At 43.0% G+C, this 19,618-nt stretch overlaps 1 long non-coding RNA gene across 1 annotated transcript; it reads right to left on the bottom strand.

The window, feature by feature from the left end:
• Positions 1-5,133: 5,133 nt before the first annotated feature.
• On the bottom strand, positions 5,134-19,348 carry LOC141938134 (uncharacterized). The gene is made up of 4 exons (XR_012627177.1): positions 19,144-19,348; positions 12,268-12,397; positions 8,946-9,184; positions 5,134-5,299 (listed from the first exon to the last, which is right to left on the bottom strand). It is a non-coding gene; the product is annotated as an uncharacterized LOC141938134 (long non-coding RNA).
• Positions 19,349-19,618: the final 270 nt, after the last annotated feature.

The following is a 19,618-nucleotide window of genomic DNA, read 5'->3' as shown; positions in this document are numbered from 1 at the left end:
GGGATGTTATGTACTAATAGCTGTTGGTCAAAGGTGCAGTGTTCAGATGCCAGAGACTGAAATTAGAGTCTAGGCTTCAAAAAAGGTTGGTGTTCATGCACAAGTAACAGATTTCACAAGCTTTCTGGTTTTACTATATCACAAATACCTATAGTCCTTCCTTCCAACTTTTAGTCAATTGGGGCACCAAATTTCAGAGACAGTTTCAAATCTGGGAAGCCAGATGTGCTCCTCCTAACCTGAAGCCTATCTATGATCACCAGCTCCAAGGAGCTGAGTAAATAAAACATTTTGGGGAGTGGGAATGGAATAATTAAGTGTTAAAATAGCCAGACTAGAAAACTTATTGATGGCATTCACCTTTGCAAAACATCTCTGCTTCTTTCCAGAGACAGTTTTAAATGGCAGCAGGAAGCAGTGACAAATCCTCTGCGTTACTCCCTGTGATGCAGCCAGGGTCTTGGGAGGGGGAACACCCTGGTTCATCCATAGTCCTGGTAACCAAGATACCTGAGAAAAAAGATTAACCACTCTTTCTAAAGCCTACCCGTGTTCTGGTATGGTTCCTGGAGAGCCCCATACATCCAGTTGTGGAATAGCCCTTTTACATTGATTGCAACAGGGAGTCCAATTCTGCCAACTTTGTAAATGCAATGTTCAGCTTCCTCTAAACTCTCTTGGAAAAGCACAGTAGAGGTTAGTGGGAAGCCGTAAACAAAATTAAGCATGTAGCAGCTAACGTAACTACATGTTTGGGGCAGAGAGAAAGGAGCAGGTGCTCTTCTGGCCAATAGCCACAGTTAAAAGCTTTTGTCCATATATTTTGGTCAGGAGACTGCTGGCAACTAGTCAGCAGATCTATCCGAGGCTCTTATTTGCAGGATAGTGTGTGTGTGTGGGTGCATGTGTGTTTGTAACTACACTCAGGACAGCTGACAGGGGTTACATACCCTGTTGCAGCAACTTCTGTGTTTCTGACATTTTGCTTTTTCTTCTTTTTAATCCAGAATATTTCCACAACAATGGAGAGAGATAAACAGAGAGTTTGTATATGTAAGGGTAGGTGAATTTGATGCTGGCTGGCCTGAATCCGACACAGAAGTGACTTTAACCAATTTCTGCCATATCTTAGGTCAGCACTCTGGTCTCAGGTCTCAGCGCTTATTTGATGGTCCATTTTCCTGAGTATTTTAAACTAATCTAAAGGTGTGTTGCACTGAAAGGGGATGTCCTGTCCTCTCCACCCTTGCTTTGCAGTCTTTTGGGCTCACACTAGTACCTGGCATGCTCAGCCATTCCAGCTCACTGATCCAGCAGGAAGCTATCATGTTGTTTTGAAGGCTCTGTCTGCAGCCTGATCAGCTTGCTGCTACAGCTTAGAGCAGGAATGAGAAGTCACAGGAGAAGGAAGGGCCAGAATGCCTTTTTTCAGCAGTACTGCTGGTTCAAATCAGCCTAAGCAGCTTGGTAAACCACACCCATAAATAGTTTCAAGCCCTGTAAAGGTTTGACTTCAATATTTATTTTGGCTAAAAGCATTTCCACAAGCTCTGGTAAAACTCTGTCTAGAAGTCAGTGGCCCTTAGCAGAAAAGACACTTAAAAGAGATCACAGTAACCTAAAAAAGTCCTCTACCCCCTCCTAGGGAACAAGGAACTATCTCAAATCCAGAAGGAGTAGCAAATGTGAGATGGTAGAGCCTGTACCCTGGGGGATGTTTAACCAGGAAAGCCAGCCCTGAGTACCAATTACATCTGCTCTGCTGTGGAGGGGAGGGCAGCATGGCAAATACACCGCTGTGCGATTGAACTCTCCTGACTCAAAGCCATCCCTGAAGTACTAGGCATTGCAATTTGTTTTACTCCTGTTAACAAATGAAGAGTGGCATCCATAACCCTTTCCTGCTCTCCTTAAGCTCTCTCTGGGTACAGCTAATTCTAGTCCATCTGGTGATGAAGGCAAGGTTAGTACTGAAGCAAGGAAAAAGGAGTTTGCTGTGCTCCTGCCTGCACCACAGGATTCCTGTGGCATTGCCGAAGTCACAGAGTCCATCCTTGACTCAGCCCTCTGTGGTGTGCAAGCAGATAATGGTACTGCCCTGCCTGCAAGGGCTGGGCTGAGGCTCAGCACTGGAAATGTTTCTAGAACTGGTTCAAGTCTCAGTGCTGCAGGAGTTCTATGCCTTCAGATGACTATTGCTTTTGCTAAACTCCTTAGAGCTGTACAGGGCATGCTGTGGTCCTACTGCACTGCCACAAAGATGCAGACATGGGCCATACCACCTAGCTCAATAGGACCCGGGCTTTACATGCTGCAAGAAAAAAAAACACTAGGAGGAGAGAGACTAGGTGGAGATGTGGACGGAAAGACACAACATGAAGAAGAAATACGGTACTACTTACCATTAAACATTTCTGAGTAAAACTCATCTGTGTGTCATCTGGCCCCTTTCATTTCTTTCATTATACCTGGCAGATATTTTTAGTCTATTGGTATTTGTTGCTCTCCTTTCAGTCAGAAAAGAAGGGGAAAAAAACCCTGATTTTACAGATATGCAGCAGTTGCTGTAAATTCTGCTTCTTAAACCAACATAATAAGCAAATTGAACTAAAAATCAAAGTACTGTTACAAAGCAAGGCTCAATCTTCCATTTCTTGCCCACCAAATGTTATTGGTGGTTTCAAGACCTGAGTCTAGATCACTCTGCCTGGGAAAGCATTAAAAAAACAAGACAACAAACCACGCTGATTCTGTAAGTGAATCGGAAAGCACTTTCCCTAGTATTTTAGCAAACCCTGATGAATTTAAAGGGTGCTTTGTGACCCTGCTTATGAAGAATCTTGTTCATTCAGTCTGTCCATTCTTCATCCTCAGAGCAGCAGGGACTGCCACACTGTGGCTGACACAGGTCCTGATCATCTGCAGGGGCCACGTTCCAGGATCAGCCTTCCCAGGAAGGCACCACCTCGAGAGCTAGAGCAGACAACTCAGTCCCCGATGCCAGGTCAACTGTGACCAAGGATCAGGGTACTGCTTTTGGATGGTGGGTTTCCCAGGTATTGCAGCTGGATACCAGACTCTGGACAGTATCACAGCTAAACCGTAACCATAGATCAGGGTGAACTTTTTGATGGGTGGTCCATGTTTTCTCACTAAAGATGTTACAGCACCTCTCTTCTTACCCCTCGACCCTGCTTGCAGGGAAGAGGGTGTTTCTTGTGTAACAGCATCAGCTGCAGACATACCAATGATGTAGCCTCCTCACACTTCTTCCTGTCCTGTGATGCTTTCTGCATTGGGTCTAGCTGATAGCTGATGGGGAAGATTTGCAGATTGGGAAGATCACGCTGCATCTGAATAGTGAGGCTGTCTCTTTGTGCAACTTCCAGAGTCTCTGTGTCTCTGTATATGTAATAAAAGGGAGTACAGAAAGGTATTTTTAGTTATGTTTACCTGTAGGTTTTGTCTTCTATTTACTATGTATGGAAAACCCCATTAATTTAGCAGGGTTTTGATAATCTGTATTTGTGATTATTTCCCTCTTCACATATAAAGCAAATGTAAGGACCCATCAAAATAAATGACTAGGAAAGACTGGGTTGTGCTGTGGGGAAAAGCTGTCAAGTTTAGGGTATGTTTTTGCTTCAGGTGTGGATAACACTGGCTTTCACACACCTGCTTCCAAAGTGCAGAGGTACAACTTTTACCTTTCCAGGAGTAAAAACAAAATGCACTGGCTAGGATCTGAGATACATTTGTAGTGACTTAGAAGATAGAAAGTCATCTTCCTTGTCTGAAATGGAAATTAAAAGAAACAAAAATTCCTTCAAGTGAAGAATTAAAGACTGGTGAGAATGACAAGCTATCAGCAAGGACAGTTTTTCCCCCGGGAAGCAGTTCTGTCAGGCTTTTGGGTAGGCATTTGTCTATTTGAATAAACTGCTTTCTTCCTTTTCTTTTTTTCCCTTAAGTGTTTAAGGGTGTTTTGTTTAAACTGTTCAAAACTAGCTCCAGTGGTTGAGTACAGGGAAAAAACAACAAAAGAACATGTGTAGTGCGAAGCAGAGGAGTCATCCAACCAGCTTGTGTGAAGATTTTTCACTGCACTTTCAAGTATTTTAAGCAAAAAAAATACTGAATATCCTTGAGGACTGAACTGAGAAGTCCATATGCTGGAAGCAAATATCTTCTTGGAGGAAATAATCTGCAGACACTTCCTTTCCTGATCTCATTTTACCCTGGTAAGGTAGGCAGTAAGCCAGGCATTTTCACTAAGTGGATATAGGGCAGGAGTGGGAGTGCAATCCTGTATTCTGAAGCTTCTGTGCTGCATTTCTGTAAAGAAACAGGAGGCTGACACTTTGATTCCCCCTGAAGAGCTGTCTTTCCAGTGTTACCGTGTGTGGCTCCCACAGGTGCCCACTGGAATTTGGTGAGTTTCTAAAAGATACCCAAGCTGCCTTCTGACAGCATCAACAACCAGGCATACAAAGCAGTGACTATCTCTCACCTCTTCCTGGCTGTAGCAGTTTGCTTATCAGTAGCGCTGAGAGAATAACATGCATGTCTCTCTCTAAGGAAGCTGCCAGTAGGTGCCTGGAGCCTACAGACACAGAGGCAGAGGCAGACGCTGTCGCCGACAGTCTAGCATAGACACAGATAAGAAAGTTCAGCCTTGTCATCAAGGAGGAGCCCGAGATGGCGTAAGGGACTTTCTGAGGGCATCCTCGAAGAGCCCTATTGTGGTATGATACATGCCAGCTAAGGGTTCCCTGTCATAGCAGTTACCGCATAAAAGAGAAGAGAACTGCAAGTGAATACAGAGAGATATGCAACTGTGTGAACACCTGTTTGTTGTGAGTCAATTACAAGCAAGCTGCACCTTGCAGTGGAAAGATGCTCCAGCCACTTCTGACACAAGCCCTGCTCTAAGTTAATGTAGTCCTAGAGCCAAGAGCAGCCTTGATGTTTGCTTTCTCATTCTCAAATATTGGAACAGTGTTTGCTGCTGCTTCTATCCTAAAAGTAATCCAGACTAAAACTGCAGGTGCTGCACTTGTATGAATCATAGCGTAAACATCACCACAGTCACTGCTTGTCACAAACAGGTTTATTTCAAAATGACCATTGCAACATTCCTCCTGTTTGGCTGTTTTACAATCCTTCCTTGATTTCTGTCAGCACACTTGACGTTGGGAGGTGAGAGAGATGGTCTCATTTTGCCCCCCCGTCACCTTTGGAGGCACCATCTGTTCAATTCACCTGTGAAAGGAGGTGAGGGGTCTCTCATCTGACCATTCTGTAAGATAAACAAATGTGGTGATTTCACACAGTCAGGGTTTTTTCCAACATAACCACATATCTATTACATCCGATTTCCTGAACAACCTGTATGCGATGCATTCTGTAAAATTCAGGGGAGGTGTCTGGTGCAAGGAGACACTCTAATGCATTGCTGCACTGGCTTAAGTTTCTGCCTGGGGACACTGTATTGCACAATCACCAAACCGCAGAGCACAACATGCCCTGACCCCGTCTCCTCCCTTCACTCACCTCCTGTCCATCTGTGGGATGCCGGTGGAGGTACAGAGGACACTGAAGGGGTAGCTCTCTGCCTGAACAGGAGAGCCACATCTTCCATCACCTATAGCCATCCCACTGCCCCTTTGCAACATCGTACCTTCAGGCTGTCTGTCAGCCAGGGTAAGAATTAGGTAAACAAGAGCACAAATCAAAAAACAATGTTGTGACCTATTTAATGGGAAAAAGACTGTGGCGACCCAAGCTACTGGCAAAACTTGTTTAATTGCTATAGCTGCTAGCCAAGTAAGTCATGTGTGGACATACGTGTTTGAAGTCACCGTGCTAGCAGGGCCCCTGCTCAACACACTTAAACATCTCTGTAAATGCTTGGCTGGATGGGAATGTATCTAGCCTCATGCTGCTTCTACAGCAGCAGAAAGAGTCTGGGAGCTGTCTTGTCTTGTCTTTCAAAGGGAAAGCATAATGCCTTTCTTTGTCCAGTGCTCTGGGTGCCGCATCCATCCATGTTAGTGGGCGTGAATCTACCCTGTTCTGTTCAGGCTTCATACTGAAGGTGGCCCCATAGAGGAGGCTGTCCACCACACCATTTTCTGCCTCATGCTGTCCTGTCAGTTACTCTCTCCATGTAATACATAGTTGGGCTTTTCTGTCAGGGGAAACAACTTGAGAAGAAGGAAAGCAAGAGTTTGCAGGGATGTTTACCACACAGGGGATGGCTTTTTTAGTCAAAGAGGGGGAAAAATACCAAACATATACATCTATTCCAGCCTGAGGAATCTCAGAATAAATCAAGTTTTTCAAGTGACTAAAGAAAACTACAGAAGCTGTAGGACAAGAAAGTATATAAAGCAAGGCTCAAAGACAAATGAAAAAAAAAAAAGGCTGTAACAAGGTCAATGTAAAACAGGAGCTCTGATCTTCTGCTCTCACCCTGCCAGTTTCCATGTACATGTAATGTGAGTGACTGCTAATCTCATCTGTGAGTGGCGTTGCTTCATTAACTCTACCTAAAGAAAATGCTCAGTTCATGTTGCTCAGAGCCTTCTCCCCACATAAGTGCAAATAATCTCTAAGGGAAGAAAACCAGGAGGGTTTGGAAAAGAGTGAGAGACATCCCTCTAGCATGAAACGCATTGTGCACAAACAGCAACACCACCACCATCAATTCACCATATTCAAGCACTCAGTTTGGACTCTTTGAACGCTGGATGTATATAACTTGTACAGGTTGGAGCAAAACACTAATGATCTGCATTGCAGAGAGCTAAGACCTGCAAAAAGTGCTGCACGAGCTTCACAGCAGCTTTGGGGCGGGGGAGAAAATGTCTTCTCACCAGTTCCACTTGGCCTCCATAGCATACAATTTGCTTACACAACTCTTAGAAAGTTGCTAGTTTCTCAAGTCAGGTGTTTGCACAACAAAAATGTCAGGTTACTCTCCATTTAGTCCTCTGAGAAATACCATCTTAATTATACACTCTTCAAAACACACTTTCTTCAGTAAGACTACCTATGTGTGCTGTATAATTATTTTTTATTTTACAGTCTTCATGAAAGTTAGTGCTACAGTGCTAAAAAACACCTGAGGCAGTGCATTACAAGTGGATAAAAAAGTGTTATCAGTTATTCCCTGACCAAAAATAATTAATTCTGCCATCCCACTGAAGTAGACAGCTTAGGTGCTTAGGGCTTGGCCCTGCAAACACTCAAAAGAGTGTGTGTAGTTTATTCATGTGAGTGAATTCACAGAATTATATGAAATCATGTCTGTGGATAATATTACAGGGCATAGTTTTTCACTGTCTTCAGAACTGGGCTGGCTGGAGGTTCCTGCCAAGTGTTTCAGAATTGGCATCTATAGAAATGGGAAAGTGTTCTATTTTTTAAATTCATATTAAATAATGGATTCCTCATGCAAAATGTTGAGCTTTAGTGCTCATGCATTCAGTCTCACTGCTTTTTTAAGATGTTTGGTTAGAAAAATTATTGATGTTTATTATCATTGTTGGTCTCTGCTACTGATGAGGTACATTGTCACATCATACTTGGCAGTCGCAGAGTGTTCAATCTTTACAGTGATTTCTCTTACACAAGAAGACTTCACATAATCAAAAACAGTCAAATGGAAAAGCAAAACTCATCCTGCCTTTGTTTCCTCCTTTGTCTGCAGTCTGCCTGCTTGCAGTGCAAAGGCTTGATCTTCCTAGACAAGGATACTGCACTGCCCTTTTGCTTCAACACACTTCAGTTTCTTTACAAAAGAAGCACATGGCTACAATTCATTGTTTCAAGAATCTGTCTGTCTTCAGTAGTGACACAGAGGTAGCTATAGGATCTTCTGCAAGTAAATGAGAGAACCAGTTGTGGAGACAGCTGGGCAACATGGATGACAGAAGAAAGCGGTGGGAGGGCAGAACTGGTGAATTCTCAGCCTTGTTGGATCTCTATTTTGTCTCCTGTTGTTCCTTTCCTCTCTGTATCTCTTTCCATCCCCACTGAGCAAGAGAGAGTTGTGCCACAGATAGTCTGGAGCCATACATGCTCAAACAGGGGAGCACCACCAGCTGCAGAGCACTATTTTGTGGCAGCTGTGGTCTGCCTGGATTTCCCCCAGCAGAGGCTCTGCTTTTCTTCTCTCCTGCCTTCCAGGCAAGTTGGAGACTTCTTCTCCCTTTCACACCTGATTTATGATGCCCAATGTGCTCAAAAGATACAGGAGGAGGGAAATAGACACATGGACGATGTGATGCCCTAGGTCTCAGATTCTTAGGGAAAAAAAAAATGGAAGGTATTGATGGTCTGACCAAGGGAGCAGGAGCAGGGCAAGCATGAATCTCACCATTTATTCTGCATTGCCTACCTACCAAAACTCTTACTGCCGCTTTTGACCTCTGCCTACATAAGGATGCAGGATAAGGCACTGTGTGCTCGGCTGTGATGCACATGAAACTTGAGTATTTTCTTGTCTTTACAAAACAGGAAAATGGAAAAAATTAGTTGTGCTGAATTTCAGCTTGCACTCACTATTTATAAGAAGCTCCTGTTCCGTGGCACACTCAGCAATTTAGTGAGAAAAAACACTGTGGTTAGTAACTTCAAAAAGCTGTTTGAGGAATGTGAAGTAACCCTGGCTGTTCCCAGAACCAGTAGAGGGCAAGGAACAGAACGGAAACACAGAGGAAAACAACAGGCAGCATGCAGGTGAATTACGCAGGTACACAATTGCAAGTACATAACCGAAGGTGAGGAGAAGGTTGTCCAGGGACTCGAGGATAAAGCTGTTCTCTTATGAGGTATCTCACCTACTTAGCATTCATAAAGAGCCACCCACAGCCCCACTATCTGCAGTCTTATCAGAAAAAACAACACTGCACACTGCAGCTGGGTTTCTGTGAATTTACCTTTGCTGTAGTATGTAAGAACAAGTAATCAGCATCCTCCTCAATTCCTCTGCTTGAAGAGGACAGCGGCAACAACTCAGCCAAGACCTCACTAGACTGTGATGTTTCCAGTCTGTTTCTCCTCCAGGCCTGTAGTGGATGCAGGATGCAGAATTACATCTGAGCTGATGAGTTACAAAGCCAGCTGATGAATTCTTGTGGTATTTCCAGTGTTTTGCATGAAGCAAATGGTTCTGGGCCTTATTCAAAGAAAAGAAAAAAATAGAAAAATCATCTTCTACCCCTAAAGTTTAGGCAACTCTACAGTGACATGTATGCTAATTTGTCAGCTCGAGGAATTTGTCTCTGCAGCCAGGCTTTAGCTAGGAAAATATATAGGAAATAGTCCTGACAGCTGTATGGAGATTTTATAAATACACCAGTCGCAAATTATTTTCTGGATTGATACCCCACTCCTCACAGGACTCAATTAACAAGCATCCTTAAGTAATGTTCAAGGAAGAGGAAGGCATTCAGTCAATGCAAAGCATTACATTTAGTACTGATACAATTACAGTGAGGTATTTTATTATCTCCTTTTTATTTTGTTCTGCTTATCTTCAATCAAGATTTAGCCGAAAACATACAATGAGCATTAACACAGCATCAAGGGTGGCTGCTGCCCTCTGCTTCTCTCAAAAGGATAGTGATATGGTAAGGCTGACACTTAATGAAACTGAATTGTACAGAATGAATGGTCTTGCTGATAAAGGTTGGGGGCAGGAGGGAGGAAGAGCTTTTTTTTGCTCTTTTTTGCTTTGAAGAAGTTGAGGCATAAAAGAGCACTATAAAGGACTATGAACTGACCTGATGGGTGGAAGAGAAAAAGACAGGGAAAATGTTAAGAAATCCCATGTATTCTACTTAAGCCAACTATCAGTTGCTTCTGGCCACTCTGTCCTTTGTTTGTCTTTATTTTCACTCTGCATGTGGAGCCATCAGCATGCAACCTTTGTCACATGAGGAAAGGTTAAGAGACAGATCACTGGTGGCAGAGGGGCCCACAGCTGAGGAAGTGGACTTCTACCTCGCTGAGGTTACCACAGGAGGAGCAAACAACCTCAGTGTACGGGATCACCTGCAAGGCACAAGATTCTCCCCAAGTCTGGGTGAAAAGGGCACATTATGGCCAGAGATGAAACATACAGACATATCAGTGCTAGCCATTCTGGTATCGTTTAAAAACATGCGCATATCCATTCCTGTTTAAAAGCAAACATGGAAAGCCAGCCAGTTATCTGAGTCTGAATTTTCTAAACTATTTTTTAAAGAAAATCTGTACCTACCAGCCTTTGATAGTTCTTTAGAAGTTGATTTAATGTTTTCAGTCCCCTTCAGACAAACCAGCCAACTGCAAATTTGAATACTGGGAAATGGGCAATGTTTTATATGTAGTTTTCAAATGTAGCCAAATACAGAAAGAAGTAAAGACTAGTCTCAGCTGGATTTTACCACTTGTGCTTGGCTTGTCTTTCAGTGAGAAGTAAAGAAGATGGGAAAGCAGTTTTCTATGTGGAATTAGAAATCTTTCTAGTCATCTCAACCAAGTCTAATCCAGTATTTGATCAGAGAATTCTGTAGTTTTAGTTTCAACTACTGTTTCAAGGGGAGAAATTTTTAATACTATTATGAAGGAGCATTTTCATTTATATGACCATAGTATACTAAATGCAGAACATCACTAAAGCATTTTTTTCCACTAATAGTGCACCCCTCTTTCTAGGCATTTTCATGTACATTCCGTGAACGATTTAGGACAGTAGCAATTCAGCCCATGGAACAATACATGAAGCAATGTGTGTGATGTCATATTTGAGTTACAGATATGTTATTTCATAAAACAATTATTGGTATTGCAAAAAAAAACCCCAAACCCAAAACAAAACCAATTCCAAAAATATTCTTCTTGCTAGAAAAAAAAAGAATAATTAGGAAAGTATTTAACATTTACATTTATATTTATCACTGTATGTATACTCAAAATAAGTCACAAAACAAGATACTATAGGTAAACTCTAGACTGCCAATGTGTTGAATCTTTTGTATGTTTCTTCCTTTCTTTCTCCCTTCCTTCCTTTCTGTCTGTCTCCATTGAAGTATTTGGGGATTAACCTTTTGTAGCCAGACTGTGAGTGTACCTAATTTTAGATCTGAGTGTCAGGACTGATGGCCTGTGTAAATTTGCATTGAAACCTGCAGCAAGGAAAGCCTCTGTCAGCAGAGATGAGAGCTGGAGCAGCCTGCATTCACCCAGACAAACTAATTCCCATGGCACAGAGGGACACATCAGTGGCTCCTGTGGCCCCCCAGCTTGGCTGCCCCAGCCTTTGCCAACTAAGGAAAGCTGAAAGGAGCCCAAACTGTTCTCCCTTAAACACAGCCTGTGTTTTGAACAATTATTTGTCTAGCAAACACAAAATCCTTAAAAAAAAAGTTAACTGAGAGGAAACAGCCAGTGCTGTGTTTGGATTGCAGTGTGTGCTCAGCTGTCTGCCCTTCATGCTAATGGAAGGCATTTAGGACCGCTACCAGGGAGCAGGGGAGCAGAACGCAACCCAGCATCAGGACAGCCCCTGGGCAAAGGGTTTTCATCACCACCCTTCCAGCAATGGACAAAGGTCAATTTTTTGCATGAAATCATCGGTATTGTAGGTAATGAATTGGTTGCAAGCCAGTGTGTAAAATAGCTCACTTGGCTGATAACCCAAGTTTCTGACTTCCAGCAATACTGCTCAGGGAGGGAGGAATCTGCAAGTAAAGGACGCTGACATGTTAATGGTGAGGCTTGCACTTGAGCAGGCCCACATTTTAGGCAGCTGGGCCACACTCCAGCACAGATGTATGCTACCATAGGCACCACAGCGATCACCCCATGCCAGACCACTTTTCTAGCACTGCATGATCAGACACCAAAAGATCACCTACCTTAGAGCATAGGAAGACTCTGGTGACGGGGATGAGAAGTGATCATATGAATGTTGTGTCAGTCACTCACTGTGCTCTTCTGCAAGCCTAAGGGTAAGGAGGTCTAGCAAAATCCCTGTGGATGTTCCCATATGGAACAAGAGGAAATTGCATAAGCTTACAGCCACTCATGCGACGAGTCAGAGAAATATTGCTCAGCTCTCAGCTCTGCGGCTGCTGCACTATGTATGGCCTTGTCATGGAGTCATCAAGACACTGCAATGTGAAACAATTTCCCAAAACGTCTTGTTTCATGCTGGCTACTAGCTAAACCAGCTTCATCACGCATACAGATGAATGCCCCCTTGTGCACACTTACTTTCAGTGCCCCATGAGGAACCAGTGTCCTTTTCCTTCTGCTGTGCTGTCCTGTAGCTTCCGGGTGTACATTTAGAATGCCCCACAGGTTGAGGGTGATCAAAGAGGGAGAGATCACAAGAAACTCTGGTCTATGGATAGTGAGAAGATTCCAATCAGGCAGGTCCTTTGTGGCCAGAAAGGTCCTATAAAAGACCTTGTGTAGTGTGTGTCTGCCACAGTGATTAAAGAGTTATTAAAATATTTGAAATTATTATGTAAATCCGAAAACAGTTACCAGCATCCTGGTGTTCAGTGGGCTGAGTGTGCTTCAACTGGCTTTCAGACACAGGCAAGGCAATGTGTATTGCACTGATTTATATCACATCTGTTTGCATTCCCAAAACAAGCTAACACTTGCATTTATTTTGATTAGCAGAAGAGAGAAAAAAGATACATTATGATTTACCATGACTAAACTCTGTATTGAAGAGCATAGAGTGATCCATCCACAGGTCATTCATTTGATTTCAGTGGCCGCAACAGCACGGTACTGTTTCTTTTTGCCTCAGTCTTCCCATTTGTAAAGCGGGAATAACAGCAGTTGAGTCACCACTGCTCTCACCCAAAAAGCACATGCACTGGTCTCTTTCTCCTCTTACCTGATTTTCAGGAAAACAAATTTTAAACCAGTATCTGACTATTTCAATTGCCTCTCTCCTCTTCTGCAAGCAGCTTTTGTTTAACCTTCCCTCACATGATCTGTTAATGAAGCCCAGCCTGTAACTTTTAAGTTTAAAAATAATTCCTCACATCACTCACAGTCTCTAACCTTATCATGGGAAATGCTTTCCAGCATGTCAGCTTGCACTTTAGACACCACTGCTCCAAGAGCAACAGGAGACAGACAAACAGATTTTTCTTTCATGCTGTTTACAACAGTTTACAGTGGCACAAACATTGCACTCAAGCACTTAAAGATTTATACTTCTCTGAACTTTATTACTGCTTCCATTTCAAAACAGAAATATTGGATCATTTGTTTAAATCAAAATGTGATTTCAAATATTAAATAGTATATTAAATACTCCCCAAAGCCTTCTTTGAATTCTGTTAAAATGCCGTCACTGAGATCTCCAGAGTAGATATGGGGAGTGAAAAACTGGTCTTGGGCAGAGGAACTTTACAATACAGACTGGATTTGCAATTTCCAACTTGTTAACAATAAACTTTTAAATTAAGAGAGTCAGGAAATAGTAACTAGTTTTGTGTAAAAATTGAAAAATATTTAGTATGAGGGAAAAAAACACCAATGTCCTTTAAATTTTGGAGAAACATCAATACAATGTGGAAATTATTCTATCTTTGTGAACTTCTACATCAGCAATTTAATATGATACATCCCCACATCCTCCCACTATTTCCCCAGGTTAGCTTTTAAAAACACAAATCTCCCAAAACTCAGAAATTACTATCCATCAGAAATCTGGAGGAGACACTGAGTAAAGAATGAGGAATCAATCAAATTGAGGTTTGAAATTTTAAGTACGTGTTTAAGTTACACCATGTTCAAAGCTGACTTCAAGTATGACTCAGTATTTAGCCTCTCTAAAAAGTCACAAGGTAAGGTAAAATAAAAAAGAAACCAAAACAACTAATTTTTTTCCACAGATACAAAATAACTTCATCAGAAAACCTCACAGGAAAATAATATTGCTTTTGGGAAATGCTAACCCTGAAGTAGTGGCGATACTAGGACCCCCACCCGGTTTTTCTTGCAAGGCAAGCAATCCCTTGCATCATTCCCCGACTCCTGTGACCAGGTAAGACATTGAGATGTAAACGAAGTCGCCTTTGCCTTGTGGGCCAGCAGAGAAGCTGGAATGCAGTTTCTTATCTGGCACTTGGGTGAGGAAATAATGGTTCTCGGAGATCACAAGACTGCTGAAAACAAAGAGGTGTTTCAGAAGGGTTGTGTCACTGGTCCCCAGCCATCTCCCAAGTCTTCAGAAAACTCCCAGAACCCTATATATATATTCCCTTGAAGCAGATGCTGCTTCCTTTTCTAACGTAGTAACGATGCAACTGACTTCATTATGGGTCCTCCAGCTGAAGCACAGTTTGAATCTGATTTTTTACTAGGGAGAATCCAAAACAAAGATTCTTAAGTCGGTCCTTATGAACACTGTTAATGCCAGAGGGACATTATAAACTCCAGAGTCACCTCAGATCTTGGTGAGGAATGTCCCGGTCAGAGAGGAAGGCTGGTTACTTTTCATAGATCTGCAAGGAAGAAGAGAAACTGCTCATGCTTTTTTGGTAGCCTTTTTACCAGCCATGTTTAAGTTAGGTAAAAAGTATCTGCAGTTCCTAAAACTTTTCTGAAACTGGCACTATAAATAAAAATAAGTATTAAAGTGAGTAGAATTTCTTAAGTTGGCATAAGGGTATCCATTCTATAATTGTCTTCTCATATCCTCCTAGCTTTCTGAAACAGTCACTCTGGTGTTGGAAATTTACTGTTCTTTTTTTCTGTAAGAAGAATCTTTACCGTAAAATAGAATAAAAACATTATTCTTCTGAAGAGAAAGTTAATTGTTTTTTTAAAGTTTCGTTTTCCTAAACACAAATATGACTCTGGCATTTCTTATGCATAAACCAGACTTTGGCATGTAAAACCAACGCAGTGCTCTCTGCAATAGACATGTACTTTTCTAAACCGGATCAATGTTTGGCTGAACAGAAGTACATATCTGACTGGAAAACTTCGGGGGTTTTTTTGGGTAGCATTTAAGAAAAGTTGGTCAGTGAAAGATTGCTATGAAATACAGTAATTTGCATCTGAGGTTAGATAACACTTTAAGAAACACCTTGACTAAGATAGAAGTCCATTCTCAAGTCATGGTGTAGTAAGGTAAAATGATAGAAACCAGATTTAAGCCCGAGGACTTTAACCTGGTATAAATAAACATGTTCACAGTCACAGCTTTTTAAGGAAGCCAGTTCAGGTTTTTTTTGTTCCAGGAATAAAGATCCTGAATTTTGTCTTCATAGTAATGCAAAAATCAGTGTTTGCCTAAATAAAATGCACTTCCTTTGCTGTTTGGATAAATGGCACCCAAACAAACTACTTGTTTTAACTTCAGTAAGGATCGTGGCAGAGTTACCTTGAGATACCTGGTCTTTGGGAGCTGCTTGTGCACACACTCTTGTTACAGTTAAGTGTGACATAGCTTACTCTGTTTACATTGCACAGATGTTTTTGATACATTGCCAGCCTGCTGTAGCTTTGCAGGTCAACTACGATTACAAGGGAGCTTTGCTTTTCTGATTTCTGGGTCTTTTTCTGGCAGATACAGGTTGACTGTTTCCTCTGCACATATGTACCAGCGGAACAAATAAGAAAAAGGATTTAAAAGTACAAAACAAGTTTCATAAATCCTGGATAGAAATAAGTAGAGTGGTTCCAGAGGGGGAGGATTGTGCTGCACACCTGGGATGTGCAGTGGCAGCTGAGTTTCACGTTGATGAGATGTTTCCCTGGAGATCAATGCTGAGTTCACCTCTCCAATCGCAGAGGCAACACACCGCTACACAAATTCCTGGTACTGCTGAGAAATGGCATGGCCTCTGTCGTCCAATAGATTGTAGGGCCAGATAGCTACAGGGTGGTTGGCAACTTTTTGGCTGCCACAATGAAAACATGACTAGTTATTAAAACGTGCTGTTCCTGAGTCTTAGAAGAGTGATATGCCTTTGGCATAATAGTTGGAGTTTTGCATGTATAGAGTTCCTCAAAAGCTGGTTTTTTTCAAAGCAAATTGGAAAGTTACCTTCCAAAAAGGAGAGATTCAAATTAATAGACAAAGATCTTTTTCCTTCAAAATTTTGATCTTTAGGTTATTGCAGAAAGGACTGTGGCTGCTGTGGTTAGCATGGCTACCCAGGTCTCTGGACTGGATGGCATGGCTTCAGTTGAGCTTTTAAGCAGAGGAACTAAAGGAGCTCTTGATTTCACGCCTCTCTCAACTAACCTAGAAGGAGTGCTTTGCAGACATGACCTGCAGGTGGTTGCTAGTCCCCACAGAGATGTTTGTAACAGAGCAAAGACTGGTGTGGCTGGTGTGTCTGCAGCAAGGTGTCACAAGGTTGCACAGCTTGATGGATAATTATTTCTAGCAGTATCTGCCCACTTACTACCTCTAACTGGTGCCACTGACCTGTTCACTTCAGCCATGCTGGGCTTGGAGTTTGGCATGTGAACACATCAGAAGCAGTAGGAGCAGTGCTAGGACAGAGGGTTTAGTAGCTGTGCTGTGTGGCATTTTTCCTTTAGATGAAGTTGTGAACAGTCTCTGCAGCATGGACGGCAGTCTTCACACTGATGACAATATAATACAACTCTCGGAAAAGAAATGTTTGTCTACAAGTTGGAGGTAGTCCTAGGCCAGCTTCCTATCACAGATTTCTAAACGATAGTCTTGTGATGACCAGGTTCTGACCTTAGCTGTTGCTGTGCCGATTTCCCTTGCCTGTGCTTATGTTTCTGCACCTGGCTTCCCAGGCTGCCTTCCCAAAATACCCGGGGAACTGATATGTCCACACAACAGTTATGACTCAATGCAAGCTGAAGTCAATGTGCTGAAGGTGAAAGTATTCCTGTCTCCTTCAAGAATTTCTGCAAATTCTCAGTTTAGTTTTCCCAATGTATGGTAATTAAATAAACTTGTAGATTGAACTTCTCTTCACAGTAAAAATGGTATCTGGCATTTGTGTGTGTGTGTGTGTGTATGTGCACTAAGAGTATTCACAAGGAGAGGTAGCACAGTGGTATCACATGCTAGCTGACTATATGTAACTTCCCCAAAGAGACAGGACCTCATACCATCTGGAAAAGCACCAGTTTGTCTTGGTGCATCTCAGGGTGCATTACAGAGCAGTGGACATGTGATTTATGGTGCAAGACCGTTTGTAATTTTGACCTTATCTCCTGTCATGCCAGCTAAACCCCTTGCTCTTTGAGAAAAGTCCTTGTCCATAGTTCATTGAGAACTTCATTGTGGCCTGTCAATGCTCAGTTGGTATCAGATACCATTGCAGAAACAAAGCTAACCTAAATAGGACTGCGAAGTCCCAGTGCATAGAAAATATCAGCAAAAAGCTGTTAAGTAAAAACTTTTCAAATCCTGCACAACTCAGTAAAAAAAAACCACAAAAAACCTAACTATGAGTTAGTCAAACTCTATGAAGTTCATCTAAGTCTCCTGAGGTATTTACACGTGAATTGGTTAGGTAGTAAAAAGTTTCATGCTGGAAAGATACAAACGCATAGTCTTAGTGCGTGCATTTTCATTTTCCTTTACAAATAAGGAAATGGGTCATTTTCCTTTAAAGAGGCTCGTCTTGAAACTGTTGTTTGACAACTGGAAATACATATGGTTGAACAGAAAGCACAAGGATATCTAGCTTAATTTTTCAAAGCTACACACACTACTAATTATTCAAATTTGTGCAAGCAAACAATGGTGTTTGTTGCAGCATATGTCACACACTTTTTCTTCCTTTCAGAAGATGTTTCCGTGATGTCTGTATAGTCAGTCAGCCACTAGCTGTCTAACAAGGCAAAACAAGAACTTTCAGAAATTTCAGCCACAAAGACCGCTAGAAATTTGGTAACACAGCTTTGTAAAGCAAGTAAATATTAAAATGATGGGCACGTAATTCCTAAAACTTGTAATGCATCCAGTGTGCTTTTGCTGTTGTCCTACTTTGAAGAAGTCCATTCCATGTTTTATATTCCTGCTCAAAGTGACATGGCTGCATATGTATAAATGATAGATCAGTCCTGAGTGTTCATATGCAAGCTTTCACTTTATTTAGTAGTTTAGCTTTAAAATACCTTTTCTCAGAGGTTTTACAAAGCTTGCTTATGATTACTTACTAATCAAGGAGCACCGTTGTTGGGTGTACCTACACATTTTTTGTGGAATCAGTACACTAGTTCAGTGGCAAGAGACTTGCATGGGTACTTTGAAAACACAAGGCAACCCCTCCAACTTCTATGTATTTGACTCTCTGGTGCTTCCTTGGGTCAAAGATTTCTCCTGGCATAATCTGCATAAGGAAACATGTGTTGCTTAACACACAGTGTGTCGTTAAAACATCAAAAAAGGGAGAAGCATGTATCATGTGATTTCTTCCTTTTTGCTGTTGTGCAAGTCTACAAACCCTGATTTTTACTCTAAATACATGCTTTCAAGTTTGCAAGCTAAAGCCAGCAGCAATGCCAGCTTTACAAGAACTTAAAGGGGAATCTCGAATAGCTCTTGCAGTTAATTCTACTTCTGGAGACGAGTTCCCTGTTAAAAATGAAAGCCTGCCTACTCCTGTTTAGATGCAGACCAAGTCCATGTGCTAACCTTTTAACATCTCACCTGTGCTGCAACTCACGGTGTCACAGTGTTTTCCAGCAGATGTTACTGGATGCTACACATATAAACCCTAGTCACACTGGTGGCAAAACACCTGACTCGAGGCTTGGGTCCAGAGTCAGGAAAAAGCAGTTTTCAGATATTAAATTATGGGGGAATAAAAAGGACCTTCCTGGAAATGCTTCTCGTATCAGTGTGACTGCCATGCCACTAGGACCCTGTCCAGTGGGAGATGCTCCCTCGCACCTGCCCGCTGCCGGTGTCGGGGGAGTAGCCTGGCCCATGGTCTTTCTCAAACCCTGTATAGCGCAGCTTTGGTGGCAGCAGCTCTCCCGGGCAGGAGCGGGCTGCAGCATGGCCTGCCGCCCCCCGAGCGGGCATGGGGTGCCGAGGCCTGCAAGCCTGCCCGGCCTCGCCACAGCCGGCGACCACGGGCACAGCATTGGGAGCCGCCTCGCCGACCTCACCTGAGCAAGAGCCATCAGTGGGAACACGGGGACGGCGCAGGGTCTGCCACTGCAAACGCCTCACCATTTTTGTTTTTCTCCAGATTTTGTTTTTCTATCGTCTGCCAGCTGCCAGCTTTAAAGTCTCCCTAGGTTAAATTCCAGCTGCCTTCGCGTGCTGCCACTATCTCCAGCCTGCCGGCACTCGTAATAAATATTTAGACAAACACTGCCCAACGTAACGGCGTCCGCGGTGCGGGATGCCCCCAGAGCGGCCCCACATCGTCATCAGGAGCTCCGGCCACCGGGGCTGCCCCGGTTTGATCGCCTGGCGGCGGGGCCGACACCCCTCGGGTGACGGCGGGCAGCCCCGGGGGGGGCCACCCCGGAGCGGGGGGGGGCGACGACGACGGGTGGGGGGTAGGCAGCCCCGGTAAGGCCTCTCGCCCCGGCGCAGCCCCTCGGCCGCGGCCCCTGCCCTGGCCCCGGCGGCAGG

The sequence above is a fragment of the Strix uralensis genome, chromosome Z, assembly GCF_047716275.1.
Source record: "Strix uralensis isolate ZFMK-TIS-50842 chromosome Z, bStrUra1, whole genome shotgun sequence".
NCBI lineage: Eukaryota > Metazoa > Chordata > Aves > Strigiformes > Strigidae > Strix > Strix uralensis.
Note: the sequence above shows the minus strand (reverse complement) of the source record. Positions and strands in the feature narration are given on the sequence as shown.